We start from the raw sequence: 21,546 nt of genomic DNA on the forward strand, positions 1-21,546 counted from the left end.
ATGCGATGAACTTGTTAGGCAGCATTCCACATCAAAAATTCTGTTTTTATCATTTACCTACTCGAGGATGAGCAACAATTAAGCTTGGGGGTGCTGATACGTCTCCAACGTATCTATAATTTTTTATTGTTCCATGCTGTTATATTATCATTCTTGGATGTCTTACAATCATTTTATAGCAACTTTATATCATTTTTTGGGACTAACCTATTGACATAGTGCCAGTTGCTGTTTTTGCTTGTTTTTACTTCACCTCCCAACGTTTCAATCAAGTACCCAGTTATGTGACACTCACCACGTACACATGAGCAAAACATTTCAACCGGACACGTATAAATATAGGGGCTTGTAGTTTCACCTCCCAACCTATTCTGCTCAAGGGTGATGTCAACAATAATAACTCATGTTATCTATATTCAACTGGACATATGTGCCTAGATCTTTCCTCACCACATGATGCTTGCCAAAGGATAAAGTAAAAAGGAATAGAGAGAAAACTTTGACTCTTTGCATAAAAGTAAATACATAAAAGTAAAAGAGAGGCCTTCGCTGAGGGAAGCAGTGGTTGCCATGTGCTTATTTGTTTATATGTTCAACCCCTTAATGCAAAAGAACGCCACGTTGCATTGCCCCTTGTGATAGCGACCTTTATTATGTAGTCTGTCGCTTTTATTCTTCACCATCACAAGTTCCTGCAATGCTTAGTTTTCTCTTACACTAAATGATCTCACACTTTTAGAAGCATTTTTATTGCCTTTTTGCACCGATGACAACTTACTTGAGGGATCTTGCTCAATCCCTAGGTAGGTATGGTGGACTCTTGAAAATAAGATTTGGGTTTAAGGGTTTTTGGATGCACAAGTAGTATCTCTACTTAGTGCGGAATTTTTAGCTAGCAAAGATAGGGGGCAAGCACCACATGCTAAAGGATCTATGAAAATATGACTTCTATGTGAATATAAACAAACATGAATCATTAGGTTGTCTTCCTTGTCCTACATCAACAATTTTGACATATAATATTTTGATGAGGGCTCACAATCACAAAAGATTCTAGGATAGTATATTTACATGTGAATCTTCTCTTCCCTTATTAATTCTTTCATGAGTTGCATCATTGACTAATGCTATGTTTGTCAATCTCTAATAAAATTTTCTACTTATACTTTTCCTTATATGGTGTCATCACCTACCATAAGATTAGCATATGATATTTTTCATTTATTTCCTTTCTTTTTATTTGTTTCCTTTCTTTTTATTAGTTTCCTTTCTTTTTATTTGTTTCCTTTCTTTTACTTGCAACATGAAAATAAAGAAAGCAACAACTCAAACTAAACTTTATTATATATTTCGCACATGATTACAAGGATAGATCACTAAGGAAACTCTCGAAAAGAAAGGATCAAACTAAACTTTTATTGATCTAAAGCAAAGGTTCAAACTAAAATAAGTAAAGGCAAGGGATAGCGGGGATGATACGACACCGGGGCACCTCCCCCAAGCTTGGCGGAAGCCAACGGGAGTGCCCATACTAAAGGAAATATGCCCTAGAGGCAATAATAAAGTTATTATTTATTTCCTTATTTCATGATAAATGTTTATTATTCATGCTAGAATTGTATTAACCAGAAACATAATACATGTGTGAATACATAGACAAACAGAGTGTCACTAGTATGCCTCTACTTGACTAGCTCGTTGATCAAAGATGGTTAAGTTTCCTAACCATAGACATGAGTTGTCATTTGATTAACGGGATCACATCATTAGGAGAATGATGTGATTGACTTGACCCATTCTGTTAGCTTAGCCCTTGATCGTTTAGTTTGTTGTTATTGCTTTCTTCATGACTTATACATGTTCCTATGACTATGAGATTATGCAACTCCCGTTTACCGGAGGAACACTTTGTGTGCCACCAAACGTCACAACGTAACTGGGTGATTATAAAGGTGCTCTATAGGTGTCTCCGAAGGTACTTGTTGGGTTGGCGTATTTCGAGATTAGGATTTGTCACTCCGATTGTCGGAGAGGTATCTCTGGGCCCACTCGGTAATGCACTCACTATAAGCCTTGCAAGCATTGCAACTAATGATTTAGTTGCGGGATGATGTATTACGGAACGAGTAAAGAGACTTTCTGGTAACGAGATTGAACTAGGTATTGAGATACCGACGATCGAATCTCGGGCAAGTAACATACCGATGACAAAGGGAACAACGTATGTTGTTATGCGGTCTGACCGATAAAGATCTTCGTAGAATATGTAGGAGCCAATATGGGTATCTAGGTCCCGCTATTGGTCATTGACCAGAGAGGTGTCTCGGTCATGTCTACATAGTTCTCGAACCCGTAGGGTCCGCACGCTTAACGTTTGTTGACGATATAGTATTATATGAGTTATGTATGCTGGTGACTAAATGTTGTTCGGAGTCTCGGATGAGATTACGGACATGACGAGGAGCTCCGGAATGGTCCGGAGGTAAAGATTCATATATTGGATGATATGGTTTGGCCAAGGGGTCAGGCCCATGGGGCTATAAGTCGGTGCAAAAGGAGTTTTGCGGAGGCCAGGGGGCCAAAAGCCGGAGACCCTGGCGTCTGGCCCTGGGCCAGACGCCGAGGCCCATGGCGTCTGGGCTAGACGCCAAGGATTGTGGCGTTTGGTCATGGAGTCCGAGTGGGACTCTTGCCTTTCGGGCAAAACCGACTTTGAGGAGGCTTTTGCTCCAAGTTTCGACCCCAGGGCTCAACATATAAATAGAGGGGCAGGGCTAGCACCAAAGACACATCAAGAAACACCAAGCCGTGTGCCGGCAACCCCGTCCCCTCTAGTTTATCCTCCGTCATAGTTTTCGTAGTGCTTAGGCGAAGCCCTACGGAGATTGTTCTTCACCAACACCGTCACCACGCCGTCGTGCTGCCGGAACTCATCTGCTACTTCGCCCCTCTTGCTGGATCGAGAAGGCGAGGACGTCACCGAGCCAAACATGTGCAGAACTCGGAGGTGCCATGCTTTCGGTACTTGGATTGGTCGGATCGTGAAGACGTACGACTACATCAACCACGTTGATATAATGCTTCCGCGAACGGTCTACAAGGGTATGTAGACAACACTCTCCCCTCTCATTGCTATGCATCACCATGATCCTGCGTGTGTGTAGGAAATTTTTGAAATTACTATGTTCACCAACAGTGGCATCCGAGCCAGGTTTTATGCGTAGATGTCATATGCACGAGTAGAACACAAGTGAGGTGTGGGCGATATAAGTCATACTGCTTACCAGCATGTCCTACTTTGGTTCGGCGGTATTGTTGGATGAAGCGGCCCGGACCGACATTACACGTACGCTTACACGAGACTGGTTCTACCGACGTGCTTTGCACACAGGTGGCTGGCGGGTGTTAGTTTCTCCAACTTTAGTTGAACTGAGTGTGGCTACGCCCGGTCCTTGCGAAGGTTAAAACAACACCAACTTGACAAACTATCGTTGTGGTTTTGATGCGTAGGTAAGAACGGTTCTTGCTAAGCCCGTAGCAGCCACGTAAAACTTGCAACAACAAAGTAGATGACGTCTAACTTGTTTTTGCAGGGCATGTTGTGATGTGATATGGTCAAGGCATGATGCTATATTTTATTGTATGAGATGATCATGTTTTGTAACCGAGTTATCGGCAACTGGCAGGAGCCATATGGTTGTCGCTTTATTGTATGCAATGCAATCACCCTGTAATGCTTTACTTTATCACTAAGCGGTAGCGATAGTCATGGAAGCATAAGATTGGCGAGATGACAATGATGCTACGATGGAGATCAAGGTGCCACGCCGGTGACGATGGTGATCATGACGGTGCTTCGGAGATTGAGATCACAAGCACAAGATGACGATGGCCATATCATATCACTTATATTGATTGCATGTGATGTTTATCTTTTATGCATCTTATCTTGCTTTGTGTAGCGACCAGACCTCAAACAGTCTGATCTCTGTGCTCCGATGTCATCCCTGGATCAGTAATGCTGACACCACATAGTACTCGGAGGATTTATAGCAGAGTAGCAATCACACACTTATTACATCGAGTGTCTCAAAAGAGAACTTATTACAATAAATATGGCTTAAGGCCATTTAATAACGATAACAACGGAAGGCTTGGAAGATAAGTGAGTCCATCAACTCCAACAGCATCACTGAGTATAGGACCACGAACTAAAACTCCTTAATCGTCGTCTGAAAAGTCTGCAACATTAACGTTGCAGCCCGAAACGGGTCAGCACATGGAATATGCTGGCAAGGTAACACATAGAGAGTAATGGAATGAAACAACTATACTATATGCATATTTGGCTGGTGGAAAGCTCTATGGTTACAGTTTTGCGTAAAGCCAATTTTCCCCTACTACAAAGGAATAAATTTATTTAACTATCATGGTAGTTGTTAAACATTGAGAATGGTTGACAGCATTCTCAATCCCAATTAAGCATCATCATTAAACAAAACCCAACAAAATTAATTTAGAGTAACATGTTGAGATTCACATGATAATCCAAGTACTAGATACTCAAGATTTCCATAACCGAGGACACGACTAACCATGATTAGTTTATTACACTCTGCAGAGGTTTGCGCAATTTTCCCCAAAAGACTCGATCGCCTCCGTTGGGTTTCTCGCACTACAGAGTGTTTGAGAAGACGGATGACTGAGACATAGTCTTTCAGAAGCGCTAGCACCTTATGATCGGGTAGACCGTACCACCTACATCCCCTACATCTGCTAGTCTACCACTGTAAGAGTTCGCACGACTTAGTCAACTATGCTAGAGCCCATAATAGCTTGTGGCTGCACACGGAAGTTTCTAGTATGAATAGTCTCATGATCCCTTTGAGCCTGGGTGGCGGTCCAAAAGAAAACAGGCAAGTCCTGGAATACCCAGGTGCCTCAATCCACCCAGATGTGTGTTTAAGTTTCCACCTTAGATAAACCATTAATTAACAAAACTCACATCTGTCATGGATATCACTCACCCAATCCACGTCTACTAGCATAGCATGGCATAATAAGCAAACGTAGAAGTAACTCCCAAAGGTTTGATAATAAACAGGTAATAGGTACTACCTCATCTACTTCCCATCCCACAATTTAATTAGATCCTAACCATGCAATGTGTGAGGATTGATCTAATGCAATAAAACTGGGTAGTAGGAAAGGTATGATCAAAGTGTTACTTGCCTTGCTGATGATCTGGGAAACCTAGAGATTCGAGGTAACAAGCGGCGCACTCCCGGTACTCTATCGCAGACAAACAAACAAGCATACAATAAGTACTCATCTAATGCATAGGTAAAACTCGAATAAGACATGTAACCAGAAGGTTCAACTTAAGAACTCCAGTTGGCAAAAAGAATCAAATCGAACGAAGCGACGAAAGTCAAACGGTGAAAGAAAACAACTTCGTTCTACTAATCTGGATCTAGGGCAAATTTTATAGTAGCAAAATCTTGTTTAAGTTGGTTAAACGGATAGAGGGTTTCGAGACGAAACTCCAGGCGCTTGAATCGCCTGATTCCGATAAACGAGCGAAAAGTTATACTAAAATGAAAATCGGATCAGGAATCGCGATCAGAAAAATCACGGATTAAATCCGAGAAAAAGAAAAATGACGAACGTTCGTTAGAACGAACGGACGGACGAACACTCGCTATTTAAATAAATCGGAAAAACCGATCTATTTAAAAAAACCGAATAAAAAAAACCGACGGAAAAACCGAACAATTTTTCAAAAAAACGGTGACACGAAAATCGAGGCGGCGGCGAACCTCGGCGAGCGTGCGGTGGTGGCGAGCGGGCGGCGGCGGCGAAGGGCGGCGACGGCGGCGCGGGTGGCGAGGCGGGGCTGGCGGCTAGGGTTTGCCCCGGGTGGGCTGCGCCGGCTTATAAAGCCTGCCGTGCCAGAGTTCCAGGTGGACACGGGCCAGTTAGGTTGGTGCGTGTTTTTTTTTAAAATATTACGTGCAGAAGAAAAATAAAAAGAAATACTAAACAGACTCCAAAAATTCTGAAATAAATTTTCACAGGCTTCTAAAATCAAGCCGCACAAGGTGAACATTTATTTGGGACCTAAATGCAATTTTGAAAAATGCACATTTTTCCTAAATTCAAATAAAACACCGAAAAACTCCGAAATAAAATCTTACTTGATTTTAATATTTGATCCTCAATATTTCTTTATTTTGGGAAAGTCATTTTGTTCCCTCTCTCATATTTTTGTAATAGAAATAATTGATGATAAAATAAATAAAATCAAATGATCCTATTCTCAAAATTTGAGAAAACTCAAATATGAAAATAACGAAATCCCCAACTCTCTCCGTGGGTCATTGAGTTGCGTAGAATTTCTAGGATCAACCAAAATGCAAAATAAAATATGATATGCAATGATGATCTAATGTATAACATTTCAAATTGAAAATTTGGGATGTTACAAACCTACCCCCCTTAAGATGAATCTCGCCCTCGAGATTCGGGTTGGCTAGAAAATAGGTGATGGTGGTCCTTGAGAAAATTTTCCTCTCGTTCCCAGGTGGCTTCATCCTCTGTGTGGTGGCTCCACTGAACTTTGCAAAACTTGATAACCTTGCTACGGCTAACTCGGCTGGCAAACTCGAGGATCTTAATTGGTTTCTCCTCGTAGGTCAAATCGTTATCCAACCGAATAGTTTCCAAAGGCACTGTGTCTCTCAATGGTATGTAAGCCATCTCCGCATGACACTTCTTCAACTGGGAAACGTGGAATACATCATGAACTCCTGACAATCCTTCAGGTAATTCCAACTTGTAGGCCACTTCTCCCATACGCTCCAAAACTCGATATGGTCCTACAAATCGTGGCACTAATTTTTCTTTAACTCCAAAATGCTTTGTTCCCCAAAGTGGAGATACTCGAAGATAAGCTCTATCCCCGACTTCGTAAACGGTCTCCTTGCGTTTAGAATCTGCATAACACTTCTGTTTGGACTGGGCTACCTTGAGCCTATCGCGAATCAACTTCACCTTCTGTTCAGACTCTTTAATCAAGTCAGGTCCAAACAACTGGCGGTCTCCAACCTCGTCCCATGACAACGGTGTCCTACATCTCCTTCCGTACAAGGCTTCGAAAGGGGCCATCCTTAAACTGGTTTGGTAACTGTTGTTGTAAGAGAACTCTGCATATGGCAAATTATTGTCCCAACAAGATCCATAATCTAGCGCACAAGCTCTCAGCATATCCTCCAAAATCTGATTTACTCTCTCGGTCTGTCCATCTGTCTGTGGATGAAAAGCTGTACTGAACTCTAGCCTGGTACCCAAAGTTTCGTGGAACTGCTTCCAGAACTTTGAGGTAAACTGGGTTCCTCTATCTGATACGATACTCCTTGGAACTCCATGCAGACATACGATCCTGTTCATGTATATCTTTGCCAACTTAGCACTGGTGTAAGTGGTCTTTACCGGGATGAAATGAGCTACTTTCGTCAATCGATCAACTACAACCCAAATCGAGTCATAGCCTGAACGAGTCCTGGGCAATCCCATGATAAAATCCATGCCTAGCTTATCCCACTTCCATTCGGGTATCGGCAATGGTTGTAACAATCCTACTGGCTTCTGATGCTCTGCCTTTACTCTCTGACATACATGACAAACTGCTACATACTCCGCAATATCCTTCTTCATTCCGGTCCACCAGAAAATATCCTTCAAATCCAAATACATCTTGGTATTTCCTGGGTGAATTGAATACGGTGAATCGTGTGCCTCTTGCAAAATCAACTTCCCGATCTCCGGGTTATTGGGCACGTAAACACGGTCTTCAAACCATAGGGTGTCGTGCTCATCCTCACGAAATCCTTTAGCTTTTCCTTTACTAAGTTTCTCCTTTATAGCGGCAATCTCTTTGTCAGTCCTTTGAGCTTCCCTGATTCTATCCATCAAAGTTGACTGAATCTCCAATGCGGCTACATAGCCTCTCGGAACTATTTCCAAACATAGTTCACAAAGATTTTCTGCTAACTCCTTGGGTATTTCTCCCGTCATTAATGTATTGACATGGATCTTACGGCTTAATGCGTCAGCTACTACATTAGCCTTTCCGGGGTGATAATGCAATTTCATATCATAATCCTTGATGAGCTCCAACCATCTCCTTTGTCTGAGATTCAACTCCTTCTGTGTGAAAATGTACTTCAAACTCTTATGATCCGTGTACACCTCACAATGATTTCCAATGAGGAAATGCCTCCATGTTTTCAAAGCATGCACTACGGCTGCTAACTCCAAATCATGCGTGGCATAATTTAACTCATGAGGCTTCAGTTGCCTTGAGGCATATGAAACAACTCTCCCTTCCTGCATAAGCACTGCTCCAAGTCCTCGACGTGAAGCGTCGCAATACATCTCATAATCTTTGGTCTGGTCTGGCAAAATCAACACTGGTGAGGTAACCAAACGTTTCTTCAACTCCTGGAAACTAGCCTCACATTCCTCTGTCCATATGAACTTGGTATCTTTCTTCAACAACTCAGTCATAGGCTTCACAATCTTTGAGAAATTCTCAATAAATCTCCGGTAGTATCCTGCGAGTCCAAGAAAACTCCGGATCTCTCCAACTGTTGTTGGGGCTTCCCACTTGGTCACGGTATCAACTTTAGTGGGATCAACTGCTATACCTTCTCCAGATATAACGTGTCCGAGGAATCCTACTTCCTTCAACCAAAACTCACATTTGCTGAACTTGGCATATAATTGATGTTCTCTGAGCTTTCCAAGTACCAAACGCAAATGCTCCTTGTGTTCCTCTTCATTCTTCGAGTAAACCAAGATATCATCAATGAACACTACGAAGAACTTATCCAAGAACTCCATAAACACTTTGTTCATCATGTTCATAAAATAGGCAGGTGCGTTAGTCAGACCAAATGACATAACAGTATACTCGTACAGCCCATACCTGGTGGTAAAAGCTGTCTTCGGAATATCGTGTTCTCGAATCTTCAACTGGTGGTATCCTGATCGCAGTTCAATCTTGGAAAATACCTTAGCTCCTTGCAATCGATCAAACAGATCGTTGATCATTGGTAGTGGGTACTTGTTCTTGATCGTTACTTCATTCAATCCTCGATAATCAACAACCATCCTTAACGATCCATCCTTCTTCTCCACCAGAAGTACTGGCGATCCCCAAGGCGAAGAACTTGGGCAAATATATCCTTTATCCAGTAACTCCTTAATCTGCTTCTTAATTTCCACCAAATCCTTTGCTGGCATCCTATATGGTCTCTTTGATATTGGCCCTGTGCCTGGCAATAGCTCAATCAAAAACTCAATATCTCTATCCGGTGGCATGCCTGGCAACTCTTCTGGAAATACTTTAGGGAAATCCCTTACCACTGGTACTTCCTCCTGCACAACTCCTGTTAGGCAATTTACTTGAGTCCTCTTTGGCACATGCCGGGATACATACTTGATCCTTCTCCCTTCTGGGGTGGTAAGCAAAATTGACTTACTAGCGCATTCAATATTCCCTTCATACTTTGATAACCAATCCATGCCTAATATCACATCCAATCCTTGAGATTCCAATACTATTAGGTCTGAGGGAAAAACATAGTTACCAATCCTTAATGGTAACCGATCACACCATAGACTAGCCATATACTCTACTCGAGGCGAGGTTACTAACATGGGTGACCTAAGGGCTTGGGTTGATAGGTTATACTTATCCACAAATCCCCTTGAGATGTATGAATGCGATGCACCAGTATCAAAAAGAACGAGTGCAGTAAATGGCTTAACCAAAAACTTACCTATTACTGCATCGGGCTGAGCTTCAACCTCCTCCACGCTAACATGGTTCACCTGTCCCCTGTTGAAAGGGTTCGGCTTCTTTCCAGAACTTCCATTGCCATTTTGGCCTTCAGGACATTCATTGGCATAATGTCCGGTCTTCTGACACTTAAAGCAAGTGACTTGGCTTAGGTCCTTCTTGGCTGGGGTTGATGTGTTGGTGCGGTTCTGGCCGTTGCTTCCTCCATTGCCATTTCCATTCTTGGTGCCATTGTGATTGTGCGGGCTACCTCCTCCATGGGTATGCTGAAAATGTCCTCCCGGTCTAGGGGTAAAACGTGGCTTCTGCTGAGCTCCTGAATTGTACTTCCCTTGTCCATACTTCCTCTTGCGATTCTCAATTTGTTGCTGCTTCCCTTCAATCATAAGAGCACGATCTACCAACTCCTGGTAGTTGTTGAAGGTTGCTACCATCAACTGTATGCTCAACTCATCATTCAGTCCTTCCAGAAACGTCTCCTGCTTTGCTGCATCCGTAGCGACGTCATCTGGTGCATAACATGCTAACTTACTAAAGTCGTCCACATACTGGCCAACTGTCCGTCCTCCTTGGCGCAAGTTGCGAAACTCACGCTTCTTCATGGCCATAGCTCCTGCTGAAACATGTGCAGTACGAAAAGCCTGCTGAAACTGGTCCCATGTGACAGTGTCGACAGGGAAAGTGGCTGTGAAATTCTCCCACCATGATGTTGCTGGTCCTTCTAACTGATGTGCGGCAAACTTCACCTTCTCCGCATCTGTGCATCCTGCTGTGGTCAACTCCCTAGCTGTCTTGCGGAGCCAATCATCTGCTACTATCGGCTCGGTGCTACTGGAAAACACCGACGAATTCAGCCTAAGAAAACGGGCTAAGTGGTCAATAGGTGGTGGTGGTGGTGGTGGGTTATTGTTGTTGTTCCCCTGATTCTGATTCTGGACTAGCAACTGCATTAATGTGTTCTGCTGCTGGATCAACTGGGTGAGCTCCGGTGGAAAGGCAAATCCGGGGTCACGTCTCGGAGGCATCTGAGGGGTTTAGAAAAGATGAGATGTAAGAATAGAGGTGGTCTAAAGAGAAAACACTATCCATATGCACATGAGGCAAAAGCAAACAATTCACTTCATTCAATCAAACAAGGGCATACAATCGATCTATCTATCGCAAAAGTGCTCGGACTACTATATTTACATGGTGGACTACTACTACTGATGAGGTGGTCTACTAGAAATATTCTTCGGTTGCAGACTCCATGATATCCGCTCCAGCTTCATCAACATAGTCATCATCGCTACTATCTGGATCCGAATCGGTGCCGTCGATGATGATGTAGTCTTCCGAGCTAATCTCCTTGGGTTCTTCGTCTTCATCTACTGGCGTAGGGCCTCCCATAAATATTCCAATCTTCTTGATCAGGTCATCATTCTTCTCCACCAATACTTCAATTTTTTCTTCATAATCTTCATGTGTAGCCTTGAGTTCTTCCTCCAGTTCCTTGATTCTAGTCTTAGCCTTCTTCAGATCTATCATGTCAGTGCACATCTGGTTCTCCTGTCGTCGAATGTGCTGGTTTAACTCCTGGATAAAAGCTGCGATTGATCTATCCTTCCTGGTGCTGATCATCTCCCAGTGTTCATCTCGGCGCTCACAAATCTGGTAGATAGTATCCTTGAGATCCTTGCGGTAGACTTCTCCAATGCGTCCCATGGCGATGTGAGCTGCCATGCTCTTTCCTAGACTCCAAGTTGGTGCATCAAAAGAAAACTCTATGGGCTCAGTGACTGGCATGAACGTCCTTCCTGGAACTTGAACTTGAATCATCCAGTGCTCTTCTTCAGGTAAAGTGGCCTTGTAGGTTCCGGTGAAGCTTGGTACTCCTATATTCAGGTATCTAGTGACTTCCTTCAAGTGACGTCCAAAGGGTGTATCTGCATCCGGTTGCATGAACTTGTTCCTTGCATCCGCCATCCTAAAAGAGTAGAAAAGATGAGAAGTCAGAAGAGAAGAGAATGGATAGTGATCTAGGTCTTTTAGCTTAGTGGTCGTGTCCTACAGTCAGCGTGTGCTCTGATACCATCTCTATAGCGACCAGACCTCAAACAGTCTGATCTCTGTGCTCCGGTGTCATCCCTGGATCAGTAATGCTGACACCACACAGTACTCGGAGGATTTATAGCAGAGTAGCAATCACACACTTATTACATTGAGTGTCTCAAAAGAGAACTTATTACAATAAATATGGCTTAAGGCCATCTAATAACGATAACAGCGGAAGGCTTGGAAGATAAGTGAGTCCATCAACTCCAACGACATCACTGAGTATAGGACCACGACCTAAAACTCCTTAATCATCGTCTGAAAAGTCTGCAACATTAACGTTGCAGCCCGAAACGGGTCAACACATGGAATATGCTGGCAAGGTAACACATAGAGAGTAATGGAATGAAACAGCTATACTATATGCATATTTGGCTGGTGGAAAGCTCTATGGTTACAGTTTTGCGTAAAGCCAATTTTCCCCTACTACAAGGGAATAAATTTATTTAACTATCATGGTAGTTGTTAAACATTGAGAATAGTTGACAGCATTCTCAATCCCAATTAAGCATCATCATTAAACAAAACCCAACAACATTAATTTAGAGTAACATGTTGAGATTCACATGATAATCCAAGTACTAGATACTCAAGATTTCCATAACCGAGGACACGGCTAACCATGATTAGTTTATTACACTCTGCAGAGGTTTGCGCACTTTTCCCCACAAGACTCGATCGCCTCCGTTGGGTTTCTCGCACTACAGAGTGTTTGAGAAGACGGATGACCGAGACATAGTCTTTCAGAAGCGCTAGCACCTTACGATCGGGTAGACCGTACCACCTACATCCCCTACATCTACTAGTCTACCACTGTAAGAGTTCGCACGACTTAGTGAACTATGCTAGAGCCCATAATAGCTTGTGGCTGCACACGGAAGTTTCTAGTATGAATAGTCTCATGATCCCTTTGAGCCTGGGTGGCGGTCCAAAAGAAAACAGGCAAGTCCTGGAATACCCAGGTGCCTCAATCCACCCAGATGTGTGTTTAAGTTGCCACCTTAGATAAACCATTAATTAACAAAACTCACATCTGTCATGCATATCACTCACCCAATCCACGTCTACTAGCATAGCATGGCATAATAAGCAAACGTAGAAGTAACTCCCAAAGGTTTGATAATAAACAGGTAATAGGTACTACCTCATCTATTTCCCATCCCACAATTTATTAGATCCTAACCATGCAGTGTGTAAGGATTGATCTAATGCAATAAAACTGGGTAGTAGGAAAGGTATGATCAAAGTGTTACTTGCCTTGCTGATGATCCGGGAAACCTACAGATTCGAGGTAACAAGCGGCGCACTCCGGGTAATCTATCGCAGACAAACAAACAAGCATACAATAAGTACTCATCTAATGCATAGGTAAAACTCGAATAAGAGATCTAACCAGAAGGTTCAACTTACGAACTCCGGTTGGCAAAAAGAATCAAATCGAACGAAGCGACAAAAGTCAAACGGCGAAAGAAAACAACTTTGTTCTACTAATCTGGATCTAGGGCAAATTTTATGGTAGCAAAATCTTGTTTAAGTTGGTTAAACGGATAGAGGGTTTCGAGACGAAACTCCAGGTCCTTGAATCGCCTGATTACGATAAACGAGCGAAAAGTTATACTAAAACGAAAATCGAATCAGGAATCGCGATCAGAAAAATCGCGGATTAAATCCGAGAAAAAGAAAAACAACGAACGTTCTTTAGAACGAACGAACGGACGAACGGTCGCTATTTAAATAAATCAGAAAAACCGATCTATTTAAAAAAACCAAATAAAAAAAACGATGGAAAAAACGAACGGTTTTTCGAAAAAAAATGGCGGCACGAAAATCAAGGCGGCGGCAAACCTCGGCGAGCGTGCGGCGGCGGCGGGCGGCGAGGCGGCGCGGCGGCGGCGGCAGGCGGCGAGCGGCGGCGGCGGCGCGGGTGGCGAGGCAGGGCTGGCGGCTAGGGTTTGCCCCGGGTGGGCTGCCCCGGCTTATAAAGCCTGCCGGGCCAGAGTCCCAGGCGGACATGGCCCGGTTAGGTCGGTGCGCGTTTTTTTAAATATTACGCACAGAAGAAAAATAAAAAGAAATACTAAACGGACTCCAAAAATTCCGAAATAAATTTTCACGGGCTTCTAAAATCAAGCTGCACAAGGTGAACATTTATTTGGGACCTAAATATAATTTTGAAAAACGCACATTTTTCCTAAATTCAAATAAAACACCGAAAAACTCCGAAATAAAATCTTATTTGATTTTATTATTTGATCCTCAATATTTTTTATTTTGGGAAAGTCATTTATTCCCTCTCTCATATTTTTGTAATAGAAATAATTGATGATAACATAAATAAAATCAAATGATCCTATTCTCAAAATTTGAGAAAACTCAAATATGAAAATAACGAAATCCCCAACTCTCTCCGTGGGTCATTGAGTTGCGTAGAATTTCTAGGATCAACCAAAATGCAAAATAAAATATGATATTCAATGATGATCTAATGTATAACATTCCAAATTGAAAATTTGGGATGTTACACTTTGATTGACGGTAGCATTATAAGATGATCCCTCACTAAATTATCAAAGTATAAGTGTTGTCCGTGAGTATGCACCGTTGCGAAAGTTCTTCGTGCTGAGACACCACGTGATGATCGGGTGTGATAGACTCTACGTTCAAATGCAACGGGTGCAAAACAGTTGCACACGCGGAATACTCAGGTTAAACTTGACGAGCCTAGCATATAACAGATATGGCCTCGGAACACGGAGACCGAAAGGTCGAGCGTGAATCATATAGTAGATATGATCAACATAGTGATGTTCACCGTTGAAACTACTCCATCTCACGTGATGATCGGACATGGTTTAGTTGATATGGATCACGTGATCACTTAGAGGATTAGAGGAATATCTATCTAAGTGGGAGTTCTTAAGTAATATGATTAATTGAACTTAAATTTATCATGAACTTAGTCCTGGTAGTATTAGCATATCTATGTTGTAGATCAATAGCTCGCGTTTAGCTCCCCTGTTTTATTTTTGATATGTTCCTAGAGAAAACTAAGTTGAAAGATGTTAGTAGCAATGATGCGGATTGGATTCGTGATCTGAGGTTTATCCTCATTGCTGCACAGAAGAATTATGTCCTTGATGCACCGCTAGGTGACAAACCTATTACAGGAGCAGATGCAGATGTTATGAACATTTGGCTAGCTCAATATGATGACTACTTGATAGTTTAGTGCACCATGCTTAACGGCTTAGAATCGGGGCTTCAAAGACGTTTTGAACGCCATGGAGCATATAAGATGTTCCAAGAGTTGAAATTGGTATTTCATACTCATGCCCGTGTCGAGAGGTATGAGACCTCTGACAGTACTTTGCCTACAAGATGGAGGAGAATAGCTCAACCAATGAGCATGTGCTCAGATTGTCTGAGTACTACAATTGCTTGAATCAAGTGGGAGTTAATCTTCTAGATAAGAGAGTAATTGACAAAGTTCTCTAGTCACTATCACCGAGTTACTAGAACTTAGTGATGAACTATAATATGCAAGGGATGACAAAAGTAATTCCCAAGCTCTTCGTGATGCTGAAACCGACAAAGGTAGAAATCAAGAAAAGCGTCAAGTGTTGATGGTTGACAAAGACTACTAGTTTCAAAAATGGCAAAGGGAAGAAAGGGAATTTCAAGAAGAACGTCAAGCAAGTTGCTGCTTAAGTGAAGAAGCCCAAGTCTGGACCTAAGCCTGAGACTGAGTGCTTCTACTGCAAAGGGACTGGTCACTAGAAGCGGAACTGCCCCAAGTATTTGGCGGATAAGAAGGATGGCGAGGTGAACAAAGGTATATTGGATATACATGTTATTGATGTGTACTTTACTAGTGTTTATAGCAACCCCTCAGTAATTGATACTAGTTCAGTTGCTAAGAGTAGTAACTTGAAACAAGAGTTGCAGAATGAACAGAGACTAGTTAAGGATGAAGTGATGATGTGTGTTGGAAGTAGTTCCAAGAATGATATGATCATCATCGCACACTCCCTATACTTTCGGGATTAGTGTTGAACCTAAATAAGTGTTATTTGGTGTTTGCGTTGAGCATGAATATGATTTGATCATGTTTATTGCAATACAGTTATTCATTTAAGTTAAGAATAATTGTTATTCTGTTTACATGAATAAAACCTTGTATGGTTATACACCCAATGAAAATGGTTTATTGGATCTCGATCATGGTGATACACATTTTCATAATATTGAAGCCAAAAGATGCAAAGTTAATAATGATAGTGCAACTTATTTGTGGCACTGCCGTTTAGGTCATGTTGGTGTAAAGCGCATGAAGAAAAATCCATGTTGATGGGCTTTTGGAATCACTTGATTATGAATCAGTTGATGCTTGCGAACCATGCCTCATGGGCAAGATGACTAAGACTCCGTTCTCCGAAACAATGAAGCGAGCAACAGATTTGTTGGAAATCATACATACTGATGTATGTGGTCCGATGAATATTAAGGCTCGCTGCAGGTATCATTATTTTCTGATCTTCACAGATGATTTGAGCAGATATGAGTATATCTACTTGATGAAACACAAGTCTGAAACATTTGAAAAATTCAAAGAATTTCATAGTGAAGTGGAGAATCATCGTAACAAAAATAAAAGTTTCTACGATATGATCGCAGAAGTAAAATATTTGAGTTACGAGTTTGGTCTTCAATTAAAACAATGTGGAATAGTTTCACAAACTCATGCCACCTGGAACACCACAACGTAATGGTGTGTCCGAATGTCATAACCGTACATTATTTGATATAGTGCAATCTATGATGTCTCTTACCGATTTACCACTATCGTTTTGGGATTATGCATTAGAGACAGCTACATTCACGTTAAATAGGGCACCATCAAAATCTGTTGAGACGACGCCTTATGAATTGTGGTTTGGCAAGAAACCAAAGTTGTCGTTTCTTAAAGTTTGGGGCGGCGATGCTTATGTGAAAAAGTTTCAAACTCATAAGCTTGAACTCAAATCGGAGAAGTGCATCTTCATAGGATACCCAAACGAAATTGTTGGGTACACCTTCTATCACAGATCCGAAGGCAAATTTGTTGCTGAGAATAGATCCTTTCTAGAGAAGGAGTTTCGCTCGAAAGAAGTGAGTGGGAGGAAAGTAGAACTTGATGAGGTAACTGTACCTTATTGGAAAGTAGTTCATCACAGAAATCTGTTCCTGTGACTACTACACCAATTAGTGAGGAAGCTAATGATGATGATCATGTAACTTCATATCAAGTTACTACCGAACCTCGTAGGTAAACCAGAGTAAGATCCGCACCAGAGTGGTACGGTAATCCTGTTCTGGAGGTCATGTTACTTGACCATGACAAACCTACGAACTATGAGGAAGCGATGATGAGCCCATATTCCGCGAAATGGCTTGAGGCCATGAAATCTGAGATGAGATCCATGTATGAGAACAAAGTATGGACTTTGATTGACTTGCCCATTGATCGGCGAGCCATTGAGATTAAATGGATCTTCAAGAGGAAGACGGACGCTGATAGTAGTGTTACTATCTACAAAGCTATAATTGTCGCAAAAGGTTTTCGACAAGTTCAAGGTTTTGACTACGATGAGAGTTTCTCACTTGTATCTATGCTTAAGTCTGTCTGAATCATGTTAGCAATTGCCGCATTTTATGAAATCTGGCAAATGGATAAACAAAACTGCATTCCTTAATGGATTTATTAAAGAAGAGTTGTATATGATGCAACCAGAAGGTTTTGTCAATCCTAAAGGTGCTAACAAAATATGAAAGCTCCAGCAATCCATATATGGACTGGTGCAAGCATCTCGGAGTTGGAATATACGCTTTGATAAGTTGATCAAAGCATATAGTTTTATACAGACTTGCGGTGAAGCCTGTATTTACAAGAAAGTGAGTGGGAGCACTACAACATTTCTGATAAGTATATGTGAATAACATATTGTTGATCGGAGATAATGTAGAATTATTTTGCAAAGCATAAAGGAGTGTTTGAAAGGAGTTTTTCAAAGAAAGACCTCGGTGAAGCTGCTTACATATTAAGCATCAAGATCTATAGAGATAGATCAAGATGCTTGATAAAGTTTTTCAATGAGTACATACCTTGACAAGATTTTGAAGTAGTTCAAAATGGAATAGTCAAATAAAGAGTTCTTGCCTGTGTTACAAGGTGTGAAATTGAGTAAGACTCAAAGCCCGACCACGGCAGAAGATAGAAAGAGAATGAAAGTCATTCCTTATGCCTTGGCCATAGGTTCTATAAAATATGCCATGCTATGTACCAGATCTATTGTATACCCTACACTGTTTTTGGCAAGGGAGTACAATAGTGATCTAGGAGTAGATCACTAGACAGCGGTCAAAATTATCCTTAGTGAAATAAGGATATGTTTCTCGATTATGGAAGTGACAAAAAGGTTCGTCGTAAAAGGTTACGTCGATGCAAATTTTGACACTGATCCAGATGACTCTAAGTCTCGATCTGGATACATATTGAAAGTGGGAGCAATTAGCTAGAGTAGCTCCGTGCAGAGCATTGTTGACATAGAAATTTGCAAAATACATATGGATCTAAATGTGGCAGACCCGTTAACTAAATTTCTCTCACAAGCAAAACATGATCACGCCTTAGTACTCTGTGTGTGTTAATCACATAGCGATGTGAACTAGATTATTGACTCTAGTAAACCTTTTGGGTGTTGGTCACATGACAATGTGAACTATGGGTGTTAATCACGTGGTGATGTGAACTATTGGTGTTAAATCACATGGAGATGTGAACTAGATTATTGACTCTAGTGCAAGTGGGAGACTGAAGGAAATATGCCCTAGAGGCAATAATAAAGTTATTATTTATTTCCTTATTTCATGATAAATGTTTATTATTCGTGCTAGAATTGTATTAACCGGAAACATAATACATGTGTGAATACATAGACAAACAGAGTGTCACTAGTATGCCTCTACTTGACTAGCTCGTTGATCAAAGATGGTTAGTTTCCTAACCATAGATATGAGTTGTCATTTGATTAACGGGATCACATCATTAGGAGAATGATGTGATTGACTTGACCCATTCCGTTAGCTTATCACTTGATTGTTTAGTTTGTTGCTATTGCTTTCTTCATGACTTATACATGTTCCTATGACTATGAGATTATGCAACTCCCGTTTACCGAAGGAACACTTTGTGTGCCACCAAACGTCACAACGTAACTGGGTGATTATAAAGGTGCTCTACAGGTGTCTCCGAAGGTACTTGTTGGGTTGGCGTATTTTGAGATTAGGATTTGTCACTCCGATTGTCGGAGAGGTATCTCTAGGCCCACTCGGTAATGCACATCACTATAAGCCTTGCAAGCATTGCAACTAATGAGTTAGTTGCAGGATGATGTATTACGGAACGAGTAAAGAGACTTGCTGGTAACCATATTGAACTAGGTATTGAGATACCGACGATCGAATCTCAGGCAAGTAACATACCGATGACAAAGGGAACAACGTATGCTGTTATGCGGTCTGACCGATAAAGATCTTCGTAGAATATGTAGGAGCCAATATGGGCATCCAGGTCCCGCTATTGGTTATTGACCAGAGAGGTTTCTCGGTCATGTTTACATAGTTCTCAAACCCATAGGGTCCGTACGCTTAATGTTCGTTGACGATATAGTATTATATGAGTTATGTATGTTGGTGACCGAATGTTGTTCGGAGTCCCGGATGAGATCACAGACATGACGAGGAGCTCCGGGATGGTCCGGAGGTAAAGATTCATATATTGGATGATATGGTTTGGCCAAGGGGTCAGGCCCATGGGGCTATAAGTCGGTGCAAAAGGAGTTTTGCGGAGACCAGGGGGCCAAACGCCCGAGACCCTGGCGTCTGGCCCTGGGCCAGACGCCGAGGCCCATGACATCTGGGCCAGACGCCAATGATTGTGGCGTTTGGTCCTGGAGTCCGAGAGGGACTCTTGCCTTTCGGGCAAAACCGACTTTGAGGAGGCTTTTGCTCCAAGTTTCGACCCGAGGGCTCAACATATAAATAGAGGGGCAGGGCTAGCACCAAAGACACATCAAGAAACACCAAGCCGTGTGCCGGCAACCCCGTCCCCTCTAGTTTATCCTCCGTCATAGTTTTCGTAGTGCTTAGGCGAAGCCCTACGGAGATTGTTCTTCACCAACACCGTCACCACGCCGTCGTGCTGCCGGAACTCATCTGCTACTTCGCCCCTCTTGCTGGATCGAGAAGGCGAGGACGTCACCGAGCCGAACATGTGAAGAACTCGGAGGTGTCGTGCTTTCGGTACTTGGATTGGTCGGATCGTGAAGACGTATGACTACATCAACCGTGTTGATATAACGCTTCCGCGAACGGTCTACAAGGGTATGTAGACAACACTCTCCCCTCTCGTTGCTATGCATCACCATGATCCTGCGTGTGCGTAGGAAATTTTTGAAATTACTACGTTCACCAACACATACCCGATACTCAATTCTCTTTTGGTGATGAAGAAGAAGGTGGTGGTGGTGTAGTATTCTCCAATATAACCATGAGTAGATCTTTCAAACCTTGGATCTTTCGAAGGGCTTGATTATGTAACTCATTGTTTTTCTTCACTTCAGCCATATGTGCTTATTTTCCGGGCCCCAGGGATTTGTTCCTGCACTGTTTTCTCTCGGGCGAGATATGTCCCAATTGGACGGTATGTGCCTATGAGGAGTATTCTTGAACCCATAGTTATGAATCAAATTATGAAAATGATTACGATGTAACCTGTGTAAAGGCCTTCTTGGTGGGGTTTCTTCTTGCACTTCAAAGCTCTCTTTTTTGACTATATACTGCAAGGCAACAACCTCACAGCTCTTTATTCAAAACAAAACAAGAGGTTCTCTGTACAAAAAGGAGCAAAGGAAAAAAACAAAGGAGAGCTATCATACTTACAAAGAGAGTTATGGGAGGGAGGCTATCCAAGCTATTAAACTGTCTCTATATTTACATTTGATTCTATGAGCTAGTAATGTGATATCATGTACAAAATTCCTCCTCCAAGCTCTAAAACTTGTATTCTCATTTCTGAAGATCTTGCCATTTCTTTGCGTCCAAATGTTCCAATTGGCAGTAAAGACCACCTCAGAAAAGAAAGGTTTGTTGAAATCTCTCCTAGAATCCGCAGCCATTGTGTAAGTAGATTGAGTGGATGCCGCTGACCAGGAAATCCCAAGATAATTCCAAACTCTTTGACTAAAGTTGCAAGAGAAAAAGAGGTGGACTCTATCTTCATGAAGTGAAGATTGGCATAGCACACAAGTATCATCCTGGATATTCCAGTGTCTTCTCTGCATCATGTCTCGTGTGTTGAGGCGATCCATCAATAAAAGCCATCCAAAAACCTTGATCTTGAGGGTACAGGAACTTTTCCAAATATACTTGAACATAGGGTCAATCCTCAAATGGGAGAAGGTGAACTCATAATAGAGTTTAGATTGATATTCTCCAGATTTGGATGGCCATTTCCAAACATCATTCTCCTCTGACTGCAGACTTATGGG

This window comes from Triticum dicoccoides, chromosome 6A, assembly GCF_002162155.2.
Source record: "Triticum dicoccoides isolate Atlit2015 ecotype Zavitan chromosome 6A, WEW_v2.0, whole genome shotgun sequence".
In the NCBI taxonomy this organism is placed as follows: domain Eukaryota; kingdom Viridiplantae; phylum Streptophyta; class Magnoliopsida; order Poales; family Poaceae; genus Triticum; species Triticum dicoccoides.